We start from the raw sequence: 13,370 nt of genomic DNA on the forward strand, positions 1-13,370 counted from the left end.
CACAGCCTACTGTTCTTAAAATCTGTTGAACACCAGTGCAGTGTAAATACTCACTGCACCCCTTGTTGCATTTCTTGAGGGGTGTGGTTTCCGAAATGGGGTCAAATGTGGTTGTTTTTACTATTGCGTTTATTTTAGAACCTCTGCAAGGATGTATGTGCAAATCATTAATTTAGGCCTCAAATGAACATGGTGCTCTCTCACTCCTGAGCCCTGTTGTGTGCCCACAGATCGCTTTACGTCCACATATGAGGTATATCCATACTTGAGAGAAATCGTGTTACAAATTTTGGGGGTCTTTTTCTTCTTTTACTGCTTGTGGTAATTAAAAGTATGGGTCAACTGCAGCATATTAGTGTAAAAAAAATTTTTTTTTTACACTAACATGCTAGTGCAACCCCCAACTTTTCTTTTTCATAAGGGGCAAAAGGAAAAAAGTCCCCCAAAATTTGTGACCCTATTTTTTCCAAGTACAGATATACCCCATATGTGGACGCAAAGCAATCTTCCAAAAATCTGTCAAATGCAAGTGGGGTATAAATGTTAATTGCAGTGGTGCAGTTTCCAAACTGGGGTGACTTGTGGGGGGTTACCGCTGTTCTGTCACCATGGGGGCTGTGTAAAGGCAACATGGCCCCCAACTTACATCCACATATGGGGTATTTCCAGAATCAAGAGAAATTGGGTAACAAATTTTATGGTGCTTTTTCTGCGTTAACCCCTTGTAAAAATAAAAAATCAGGAGTTACAATAGAATTAAAATTTTTTATTTTTACGACCCACTGTAACAAAAACTTGGCAAACATCTAGGACATCCCAAATAAAATGAAAAATGGTCGACTAAAGCCAGCGGAGAGAAGCAAGCGAGACCCAAACCAATAAAGTCTCAAAAAAGTAAAGTGTGGTAAGCGGGGTGAGGCAATGGTGTTGCAGGGTCTGGTGGTATTAACCCTGTGGGGTAAGGTGGTATTAACCCCTAATTTGTCGTGACACCAGGGTGTGGTTGTTTTCTGTAGAAGGCCCTGCCGACAACCAGCCCAAAAACGGCAGGAAGTAATGGAATGTCCACAGCAGGAATTATGAGATAACTGGAACTTTTACTTAAACTTCTCATGGAACAGTCTTTACAATGATGCAGTTTCCCTAGAGGCAACCGGGATGCAGGATACCTTGCAGGCTTGCTGGGACTTGTAGTATTGAGATTTCTGCCGGCCACTGTGCTACTAATTGTATGCTTGAGTTGAATAGTAGTCACTAGGAATTTGTAGATATAGCTTGATAACTCACGTTTTGAAGTGGCTGCAGGTTCTTTAGGCTTTTGCCTAGCTGAGATGAATTGAGTAGTATATGCTGATTGTGCTTGCTTGAGTGCCAGGAATTAAGTGAATTTAGAGACTACAGCCCCTTATATTCTAAGGAGGCTGGATTACAGCACATTGGTTGCAAAGCCTGTAGGTCCTGTACCCAGGGAACTCTGGGTACATCACATGACAGTATCACATGACCCAGGAAGGTCCTATACACTTGTACAACTTTATATACACTGAACAATATACACCATACATTTACAATATATTTACATGAGGTGAGCAAGGGGTGTGCTCTGCAGGAGAGCCCTATGGACTGCAGGGACTCTTCCTGAGGGGACCTAAGGGAGGAACAGGACAAGGTTCTGTACCGGGACACCACAAACCCCCTTACAAACCCCCTTATTAAAAAGAGTCGAAATGGCCAGAGGGCCAGATTCAGTCCTGAAGCATTAATCCAAATGTCCAAGTTCAGGCTGAAGATAACAAAAATGATGAAAAAATATATAGAGAGTCTCTGTGCATTTAAATAATGTCCATACATGCTATGGAGCTTATTCACAAACAGGATGGCTGGAACTTATTAGCGAACTGGATGAACAGGATAGTACTAGCAATACTAATTGTCCTGTTATATTGTACTTTTGGTATCTCCACTTTTCTTTAGTTTATGCATCTACTGACTATGCATGAAATTTAATTAATACATCCTAGCTGTAACATCCGTCTATAGATGAAAATGTTATCAACACATAACATTTGATTTTTGATTTATGTCTGACATTTGACATTTGACTGACATAAAGATATTTGACTATGAAATCTCTGACTGATACCTTGACTGTAAGGCTTCTACATACTGAAATCAATCTCACTGTTACTTTTTTATCCTTGACATACATTTGATATACCACATATTATTTACCTTGTTATACACTGGTTGCAGATTGGGTTGCCTGAGGCTTTCTGCCCAATGCTTTAGCTACTAGGGTCTATCGGTACTACACACTTACCCCTAGAACTCTTGATCTAGATAACAATTAAGCATACTGAATTAAGCATACTGAGTGACCCACCTCTGAGTGGGTCAGAGGTTCAGGACAGTCAGGCAGTTAGCTGGGTTACAGTTAGAAAACGGGGTAGAGGGAAAAGTGTCAGGGAGGCTAGTCCTGAACTGGCACACCCCAACAAGTTTGCCCTGTTGGCGGATGAGGGGGATGCCATTTCAGAGCTAGCAGTACAGCAGCCTCTGACCACCAGGGGGGTGTCTGCTCCAGTAAGGAGAGAGGGAGGAGTGCAGGGCAGGCTAGACAAGTACTGGTAGTGGAGGACTCAATTATTAGGGGGACAGACAGGGCGATCTGTCACAAAGACCGAGATCGCCAAACAGTGTGTTGTCTTCCGGGCGCTCGAGTTCGGTGCAATGCGGATCGGGTTGACAGGTTGCTGGGTGGGGCTGGAGAAGACCCAGCAGTCATGGTACATATTGGCACCAATGACAAAGTAAGAGGTAGGTGGAGTGTCCTAAAAAATGATTTCAGGACTTAGGCCGCAAGCTTAAGGCAAGGACCTCCAAGGTAATATTTTCTGAAATATTACCTGTACCACGAGCCACACCAGAGAGGCAGCGGGAGATCAGGGAGGTAAACAAGTTGCTCAGAAGCTGGTGTAGGAAGGAGGGGTTCGGGTTCATGGAGAACTGGGCTGACTTCGCTGTTGGTTACCGGCTCTACCGTAGGGACGGGCTGCACCTCAATGGGGAGGTTGCAGCTGTGATCGGGGAGAAGATGGCTACAACGGTGGAGGAGTGTTTAAACTAGGGACTGGGGGGGAGGGAACCTATAACATAGAGGGGGAAGACAGTGTAGATAGAGAGGGGGACTTAGTAATGTAGAAAGAAAGGAGAAATGGTATGTGGAGCTCACACTAAGGGACACGAGGTTAACTGAATTACTTCACTCAAGGAATGTAAATAAATGAAACTACATAGAAAAACCTGTAAAAAATAAATATAATAATGTTGCCAAAAAAAAAATGAAGTCCTGTAATGGATTATCCTGTGGAAGTAAAGTCCTGAAAAATATGTTGCAAAATAAATCCAAAATGTACAATATGGAATCCAATTAATGTATCCTGAAAAAGAAATATGGGTCTTTTCAATGATTCCTATTGATTCAAATCCTGTGAATAAATAATATTGTGTCCTGTTTTGAATCTCTAAATAATTGATACAATATAGTTTATAGTTTTTCCCCAGCAGACACTGTATCTTTACTTGTAAATATGTCTTTGTAAATATTCTGTTGAAGAGAAGAGAAGTTTTGGCGAACTGTGCCACTCACCGCCCTTTAGTTAGATGATCTCAAGGTCTTGATGTATATCTCCCCGGGGTTGTGACTTTATGACTGGAGGTGGCGACAACCAGTAATGGAGTCAGGCCCCTTCTCACAGTCTAATACCGCTGCCGACAGATGATAGCAATGCTCGCTTAGGCGTGGAAATGAATACCGCCCGATGTAAGTGGCGTGTACAGGCAGCGGCGTGTGATGTAATCGGTCAGCTGATTGCAGGTCAGCTGACCTCGGTTGCACTCAATCCCAGTATGTCCCGTAAGTTGGAGTTTACCCTGACTTCGGACGGGAGGTTTTAGAGTGGCTATAAAATCTGGACGTGGTTGTTGAGTCCAGTAGCTAACGCTGAATCACAGAAGTCTGCTGGTGGATCACAAAAGGTCTGCTGGTGATTATAGTCCTTCTGGTGGTGATGGTTATAGTCCTTATTTACTAGTTATCCTGGACAGTAATAGAAATGAACCGACAATCGTTCCAATATAGTCCCTTTATAACATATAAAGAAATAATGCAAAAAATGCAAATAGTGAAAAAATAAAAAGTTAAGATAAAAATGCAGGTGAACTGCATCGGGTGCGAACTTGTAGCAATACCAAACGCATTTCGGGGTATCCTGGATGGTATCCTGACCCCTTCTTCAGTGGTGCATACAAAGAACTGAATACATAATTTGTGAAGAATTGTGTCAGTATATTCTCTTAAGTGAGCCTATATGCCGCAAGGGTCCTGCGGAGGCATAACTTTAGAGATATTTTAGATTAATATTTTAATATTGTATATTAAACAATGCATTGATTCGTAACTGGCTTTATTTGTATTTGTACCAGATATCCCCTACGGACTTAGTAATGTACCTGGGGTGGAGTAGAGGGCGGGGGGGGGGGGGGGGGTTAGAATAGTTAATAGGGATAGGCTTCATAGGAAGAAAAAACATACACCACTGAATTGCATGATGACTAATGCCAGAAGTCTGTCCAATAAAACTGACGAACTGGAGTGGTTGATGTCTGAGGAAAATTATCACATTATCACTGAGGCAAATAAACAAGGGAGAAAATCTAAATGATGTGATAAGAATGGGGGACTTTAACTATCCTGATATAAACTGGGAGACTGAGACCTGTGAATCTCATAAAGGAAACAGGTTTCTGACTATAACTAAATACAATTATCTGTCCCAAATGGTGCAGAGCCCGACCAGAGGGGGCGCCCTACTAGACTTAATATTAACCAACAGAGCTGAAAGAGTAACTAATGTGCAGGTAAAAGGACACCTGGGAAATAGTGATCATAATATAATACATTATAACTAGAGATGAGCGAATCGAAGCTGACGAACCCGAATTCGTTACGAATTTCATAAAATATTTGATTTCATTAAACTTCATTTTACAGTGTTCCAAGCTATTGGAGACCTAAAATGGCGAATTTACATGTGAGTACATGGGGCAGGGCATTATGGGAGGGCGGGAAACAGCGGCAGGAATGAAGGTAGGCGGGAAGACCCTGAATCACATGTGAGATGCAGCCTATCAGTATTCATTGACCCCTGTGATGTCACAGCCCTATATAATCGGCAGCCATCTTGCCTCTCTTCATTTCGTCTATACACTCAGAGATAGAGAGAACGGGACTGCGTGTGTGTGACTAGCTTATACCACAGCGTACCACTGCAACTGCTAGTCACATCAGCATTAGGGAAAGACAGGAGTGCAGAGTGCTTTGCTGTTCTCACTGAGAAGGATCATTGATAGCTAAACCTCCTATTCACGTTATTGAGCATTGCAGCAAAGAGGGGCAGATAGCTGTTAGCTGCCTCATACAGATCATTAGGCTGCTCGAACTTTATCAACCATCTTATCTCCTTATCTTTTCAGCGCAATTCAGTGTTTTTTTTGCTCCACAAATCATCTGCTGTTCAGAATTGTGTGACAGAGTGCAATTTAGGGTTTAATCCCTGTATTTTTTTTTTTTTGTGGTGCTGCACTGTTGGGTCCTGCTGCTGTTCACAAATACATTATTTTTCAGCGGACTGTAGTGCATTTGTCTGCCCTCATACGTGCATAACACATGCCTACATCAAAGCAGTCTACTATTCTTTATCTGTAACAAGTCTAGATCGAGGGAAAGTCCTGACTCCTGGCAAAAGTAATCACATGCTGGTGTTTTTAAAAAATACTTATTTTTTCTGCGTATTGTTGCGCATATTACTGCCCTCATCAGTGCATACTGCATACGTACATCCAAGTATTGTACCATTTTGTACTTGTTAGTCTGTCAAGGGGCTACATACTGTCAAAGTCCAAACAATAGTATTCACTGGCTGGTGTTTTACAAAAAAAATAGAGTTTTCTCTGCGTATAGTTGTGCATATTACTGCCCTCAGCAGTGCATACCGCATACGTACATCCAAGTATTGTACCATTTTGTATAAGGATCCATGTTGCATTGCTGCAGCCTAATGCTTTTTGTATTTGTTTTTAAATTTTGAATTTTATGTCTTTAATTGTACACCTGTTCCACACACGTCACTAGGTAGGAGTAGCTATAATGGTGACGTGTAACCGGAACAGGTAGGGTCTGAAGAAGCGTGTGAACACACGCGATACAGCTGTAACCCAGCTTACGACTGTTCAGCTGTGGCTCTGGATGTCCGTGCTGCCCGCATGTCTGCACTTTTGAAATAAAGACGTTTTCACTGCATCCCGGTGAGTGACGTCCCCGTTATTTCTTTGCCATTGATGATTGAAAGTCTTGCTCCGGGGGACTGGGAACCCAGAGGATTGCAGTATTCATTGTTGCCTAAGACTGCTTCATAATTTAACTCCATGCGTGCCAGCTATAGGAGTTACCCAGTTGAGAGGCTTTTTAGAGGTAGCGGTGCCGGCCAATCTGTTTTCTTGCACCTGTTGTATAATTGAAGTCTTGCATGCGGTAAGAGCACACCTATTAGCCCAAATAAGAAAAGGAATAAGAATACAAATTGAATTGTGATCATGGATTCAGATGATTCCACAAGCAGTCTAATGGATAGATCGGATAGTGCAGTGGGAGCCGGACGGAAAGATGCCATCAGCTTTTTCAGTCAATGCAACACAAAAGATATGCTACAAGTTATCAGTGTTAAAAATCTGGAATTTAAAGTGACATCTTTAGCCGAGAAAGAAACAAGGCTTTTTTGGACTGTGAATTCCCTGAGATTGTACAATGAGTGTGAACGTGTCCCTAGGGGACTGAGGAACTATAAGGAACCCTCGCAGTTCGCAGATGATCCAGATTTTGTACAAACGTGGAAAAATATACATCAAGAATACTCCCTACAAATGCTCAGGGCCATCATTGATAAAAACGAACATGAATATTCAAAAACTACCGAGGACTTAATGAGAGCTAAAACCGAACTTCGGGCACGTCTGACCGAAGACCAATATCAGTCTTTCACAAAGAAATTAGAGAAAAAGATTGTGGGATTGCAAGCTATAATAAAAGATCAAAAGAAAGATAAATTAATTCGTGACAAACTTGATTACAATACAGACAGAGTGTTTCAAACGAGTAGTCAGAGGAGAAAGCGAACAAGACGCAAACGTAACAATTATTTTAAACAAAAAGTTAAGGACTATTGGACAACAGAGTCCGATTCCAGTGGAAACGATGAACAGCAGCCAAAGAGATCTGAAAAAAATATTAATAATCAAGGTGTTACAACAAGATTTAAAAATAAAAATGATGATAAACAACAAGCAGCATACCCTTTAGGAGGAAACCCCGCCGGGGACCAAGAAGAAAGAAAAGAGGAAAACCAACAAAAGAAGTTGAAAGTAAAGAAGGACAAGAAGAAGGTGACATGGCACAAGTAAAGTGACATTCAAGTGATCTGTGTGCAGTAATTCATTTAACAGATAAAATTTTGGACAGTGATACCCTTACATTTTTGTCAAGAGGCCTTAACTTCTGCATGACGGAGAACTTTGACGTGGTGGACTTTGAAGTTGATCTTTTCAAATACATTAGAAAGTTAAATCTTAAGAAAATATATGCTAGTAAAAACACCCCTCAAAGTCAACTGGAGGGAAAAATTCCCACAGTCATAGGACTGTTAGGTTTTAGTGTCTTGCAGAATGCTACTGCTACAGAATTGGAATGTTTAGACAACTTAATTGATTTGCAGGAAGGATTTGAGAACAATCCAGAGGGTGATAGGGATGTGATAATGTTGGAAGAATTTAAGGGAGGGATAAAATCTACATGCTGTCCCCAGGTTACTCCTGGTAGTAATTTGGATATGTTTCATAACCGAATGTTAAATGATGTAAAATCACTTATTTACAAAAAAGATGTTTGCAATCTCAGATATGGTGAGAGGACTGCTCTTGAACGCCTTAAAAAAATGAATGATGTCGTGATTAAAAAATCCGACAAAGGCGGACATGTAGTTGTAATGTCCAGTGAATATTATCAAAAAGAAGCTCTGCGTCAGCTGAGCGATCCCCTCACATATCAGAGATTGCAGACAAATTCCATCCCCAAAATTAAAACAAATCTACAAACTTTGTTGCGGAAAAATGTAGAGAAAGGGATTCTTTCAAAAAGGAGAGCAGAGAATCTTATACCATCTTTTCCATCCTACCCGCGATGGTACTTCTTGCCGACGGTGCACAAGACCTTGCAGAACCCCCCCGGGCACCCCATTGTCTCGGGGAGGGGGTCGGTCACAGAGCCACTCTCTAAATACCTGGAGTGGCTGCTGCGACCCCTTCTGCAAGAAGTGCCATCGCTGGTGAAGGATACAGATCAGTTCTTTGTATGCATTCAAGACCTACCCTGTTCTGAGAATATCATTTTAGCCTCGATCGATATAGAAAGCCTATACACTAGTATACCACAAAAAAGAGGTGTAGAGTGCATACGTGAGATACTAACACACACAAATAAAACAGAAAGTACTATTGACTTTATATGTGTATCCCTTTCCTTTATTTTGGAGAACAACACATTCCAGTTTGATGAAGTGTGGTACAGGCAGATCGGGGGTGTGGCCATGGGCACCCCCGTCGCCTGTACCTTTGCAAATCGTTATGTTGCTGCATTCGAAAACAAATTTGTTTTTTCTGATCAGAATCCCTTCCTCAAGTCCGTCAGGTGCTATCTTAGGTTCGTTGACGATGTCTTCATAGCCTGGGATGGCACACTGGCGGACTTCGGGAAGTTTGTGGATTATCTTAACACAAGCAATGACATGAATCTCAAATTTACTAGTAAGGCTGACAAAAAAGAAATTGAATTTCTAGATGTATTGGTGGAGTTAAAGGATGGTAATATCTGCACCTCTGGATTTAGAAAGCCCACAGCCTCCAACTCCCTTCTTCAGTTCTCCAGCTATCATCCTTAACACGTAAAAACTTCACTGCCGTATGGGCAATTTTTGCACCTACGGAGAATTAATAATACTGATGACAAACAAGCTGGAGATCTGAAGAGGAGACTGGAGGCTCATGGGTATCCTGAGAAATTGTTGAATGAAGCCCTTGAGAGAGCCTTCGCTCAGGATAGGAGAAATGTCCTTTTCAAAAAAACGTTAAAAAAAAGTAGAATACAAAAATAATGACCTCGCTTTTCTTTTTCATTTAAATTTAGCCCCCTTGAGAAAATCATCAGATCTGCTGTGCATAAGAACTGGCCACTTATTATGAATGATAATGATTTGTGTAAAATTTTGAATGAGAAACCATTGGTAACATTCAGACGTTGCAAAAATTTGAAAGATGTCGTTACTAGTAGCAACTTCACTTCAAAATCTGTAAAGAAAGATTGGTTGACTGGAGCCGGCCCTGTGGGTAACCACAGGTGCGGCTCTTGCATTTGGTGCCCACACCTTAAGACAGGCAAAACAGCCTTTGTAGGAGGAGAAGAAATTCCTATTAAAATGTTAATAACTTGCAGAACTCAGTGGGTGGTTTATGCAATGAACTGTACCTGTGGGAGATTCTATGTAGGAAGCACAAAGCGAGCGATGAACACTCGCTTCAGGGAACACGTTTACTCTATTAGATCCAGGAAAGGAGTCCCTAGATTCATTGAACATATGAATCTGGTTCATAAAGGCAATCATGACACTCTAGTCTTTCAGGGTCTGGAGGTTGTCCACTGCAAAGAAAATAAAAATAGAAAGAAAATGTTGCTTCAAACAGATGCCAAATGGATAATTAGATTGGATGCAGCGGGGAACCTGGGACTGAAGGAAAGACTGGATTATAGTGTATTTTTTTATAAAGATCCATGTTGCATTGCTGCAGCCTAATGCTTTTTGTATTTGTTTTTAAATTTTGTATTTTATGTCTTTAATTGTACACCTGTTCCACACACGTCACCAGGTAGGAGTAGCTATAATGGTGACGTGTAACCGGAACAGGTAGAGTCTGAAGAAGCGTGTGAACACACGCGATACAGCTGTAACCCAGCTCACGGCTGTTCAGCTGTGGCTCTGGATGTCCGTGCTGCCCGCATGTCTGCACTTTTGAAATAAAGAAGTTTTCACTGCATCCCGGTGAGTGACGTCCCCGTTATTTCTTTGCCATTGATGATTGTACCAGTTTGTACCTCATATTACTGCCCTCATCAGTGCATACCGCATACGTACATCCAAGTAGTGTACCATTTTGTACCTGTTAATCTGTCAAGGGGCTACATACTGTCAAAGTCCAAACAATAGTACTCAACGGCTGGAGTTTAACAAAAATACAGAGTTTTTTCTGCGTATTGTTGCACATATTTCTGCCTTCATCAGTGCATACCGCATACGTACATCCAAGTAATGTACAATCTTGTACCTGTTAATCTGTCAAGGACCTACATACTGTGAAAGGACAGCCATAAGTAATCACCTGCTGCTGTTCTAGACAAATACTGTTTAAAGAGTAGCATAGCGTATTGTAATACCCTCATAAATGCACTAAGTATGTCAGGCAGAGAAGTGCCAGGATGTGCACAGAGGAGTGGCAGAGGCCTAAATACTTCAGGCAGAGTTGGCAGCAGACTAGGGGCGAGTGGCAGCAGGAGTCGCAGCGAGAGGCCTGAGCTCCCGTTATCAGCCAACAGTCGTTTCTTGACCAGCAACCCATCTACCGTCGTTGATTGGTTAACACGCTCATCCACATCATCACAAGTGACATCTGACACTCCCAGTCAACAGTCGGTGGGTTCCTCAGACACAACCCTCAGTTGGCATGGCCCGGGAGCAGTCCCTGTCCTCCCATTGCCTTTGTCCTATGCTGTTCCCTCTCCTAGAGAAGTATTTTATGCTGTGGGTTCAGTTCCACTATTCACTGAGGACAATCTAATAGAGGACAGCCAGCAGCTACTGCCCAGACAAGAAGGGGAGGAGACATGTGCTGCTTGCTCCGCTAGGTGGCCAAGTAGTAATGCGGAGAGTGACGTGGGAGGCGGCGTTGCAAGGGTTCAGGGTCCTGAAGCAGACACTGTTGGGGAACCTGAGGAGGACATCAGTGACGTGCACACACCTGTTGATGATGATGAAGCTGATCGCAATTGGGAGCCAGGTGCATAAGGGGCTTCATCATCATCAGGAGAAGAGAGTTGCAGGTTGCCCTTGAGGCAGCAAGGCGGTAGCACGGTTGGCAGTCAGCGTGGTGGCAGGAGTGGAAATTCAGGAGCCAAACTTGCCCGGGGGAGACCACCTGCTTCGCGGCAGCCTACCTTTCTGGGAGGTAGTGGAACAGGGGTTCCTGGAGATGGCACCAGTAGCAGTCAATTAGTGCGGACTGTAGGTGGGAAAATCAGCTACTCGGTGGTGTGGAAGTTTTTCATCAGGCATCTGGAGGCGGTTCACGTAGCCACATGCAAGATCTGTTTTCAGAAGGTAAAGCGTGGCCAGGGTCCCAATGTCGGCACCACGGCCCTGCGTCATGCTTCGCCACCATAAAGCGGCCTGGGAGAACCGAGGCTCCGATGTAGTGGTCCAGCCTGCTGAATCACCCAGTGGCCATCCGCTCCCTCTTCATCCAGCCAAGGCTCCACCACCTCAGCCGAAGGGAGCTGTGTGTCAAACCCTCCTTCTGTCGCTCCAGATGCTCCTGCTTCTCCTGCTTTTAGTCAGCCATTCCGCCAACAATCCATCGGCGAAGCCATGTCCAAGAGACATGTCCAAGTTGAATGTGCTCCTGTCCAAGTTGCTGGTGCTGCAGTCCCTCCCTTTTCAAGTGGTGGACTCTGCACCTTTCAGAGAATTGATGGCTTGTGCCGAGCCGAGTTGGAGAGTCCCAACCGTAATTTCTTTGCGAAGAAGGCAGTACCAGCCCTGCATAAGTTTGTACAAGAGAAGGTGGGCCAGTCCTTGAGCCTGTCGGAGTGTTCAAAAGTGCACGGCAGTGCCGACGTGTGGAGCTGTAACTACGGGCAGGGACAATACTTGTCTTTTACGGCCCACTGGGTAAATGTGGTTCCTGCACAGCCACAATAGCAACTTGGACAGATCACACCGCTTCCTCCTCCACGCTCTCGCTCTCAGACAGTTGGTCCTGTGACAGTGTGCGACGCCGCCTCCTCATCCTCCCCCGTGTCCTCGGCCTCCACTGCACGTCCAAATCTCGGTGGCCCTTCATCGTACCATGTGTGTAGGGCACGGAGGTGTCAAGCTGTTCTTCACATGGTTTGCCTTGGCGAACGGAGTATCACAGGGGAGGAACTGCTAAAGTTCATTTGTAAAGAAATCCGAGTATGGCTTACTCCACGAAATCTGGAAATGGGAACCATGGTGACCGACAACGGGAAGAACATTGTGTCCGCGCTGCGACAAGGAAGTGTGAAATATGCACCCTGCATGGCACACGTGTTGAATCTTGTTGTCAAGCACTTCCTCAAGTCTTCACCCCATTTGCAAAACATCCTGAAAATGGCAAGGAAACTGTGCATGCACTTCAGCCACACGTACACCGCCAAGCACACCTTCCTTGAGCTGCAGCGTCAGAACGGTATCCCACAACATAGTCTTATTTGTGACATTGCCACATGTTGGAATTCCACCCTCCATATGCTGGACAGACTATACGAACAAAGAAAAGCCATCACCAATTTCTTGATGATCCAAGCAGACAGGACTACCCCCTGTGTAACATCAATGTGAACCAGTGGCAGCTCATACGTGACACCTGCCGTTTGCTGAGGCCCTTTGAGGAAGCCACATTATTTGTGAGTCGCCTGGATTACGCCATGAACGACGTAATTCCACTCCTACATTTCCTACAACAAATTATTGAAATTATGGCTGGTCACGGCAATGGAGACGTTGTGCCTACATCTCAAGGCTTACATGAGCCCTGTGGGGGCTGAACTGGAGGAGGAGGATGAGGGGCAGAGCGGAGCACAGTTTAGGTTACATAGTTACATAGTTACATAGTTAGTACGGTCGAAAAAAGACATATGTCCATCAAGTTCAACCAGGGAATTAAGGGGTAGGGGTGTGGCGCGATATTGGGGAAGGGATGAGATTTTATATTTCTTCATAAGCATTAATCTTATTTTGTTCCAGGAATGTATCTAATCCTGTTTTAAAGCTGTTAATTGTTCCTGCTGTGACCAGTTCCTGAGGTAGACCGTTCCATAAATTCACAGTCCTCACGGTAAGAAGGTGTGTCGCCCCTTGAGACTAAACTTTTTTTTCTCCAGACGGAGGGAGTGCCCCCTCGTCCTTTGG

The sequence above is a fragment of the Hyla sarda genome, chromosome 3 (genome assembly GCF_029499605.1).
Source record: "Hyla sarda isolate aHylSar1 chromosome 3, aHylSar1.hap1, whole genome shotgun sequence".
NCBI lineage: Eukaryota > Metazoa > Chordata > Amphibia > Anura > Hylidae > Hyla > Hyla sarda.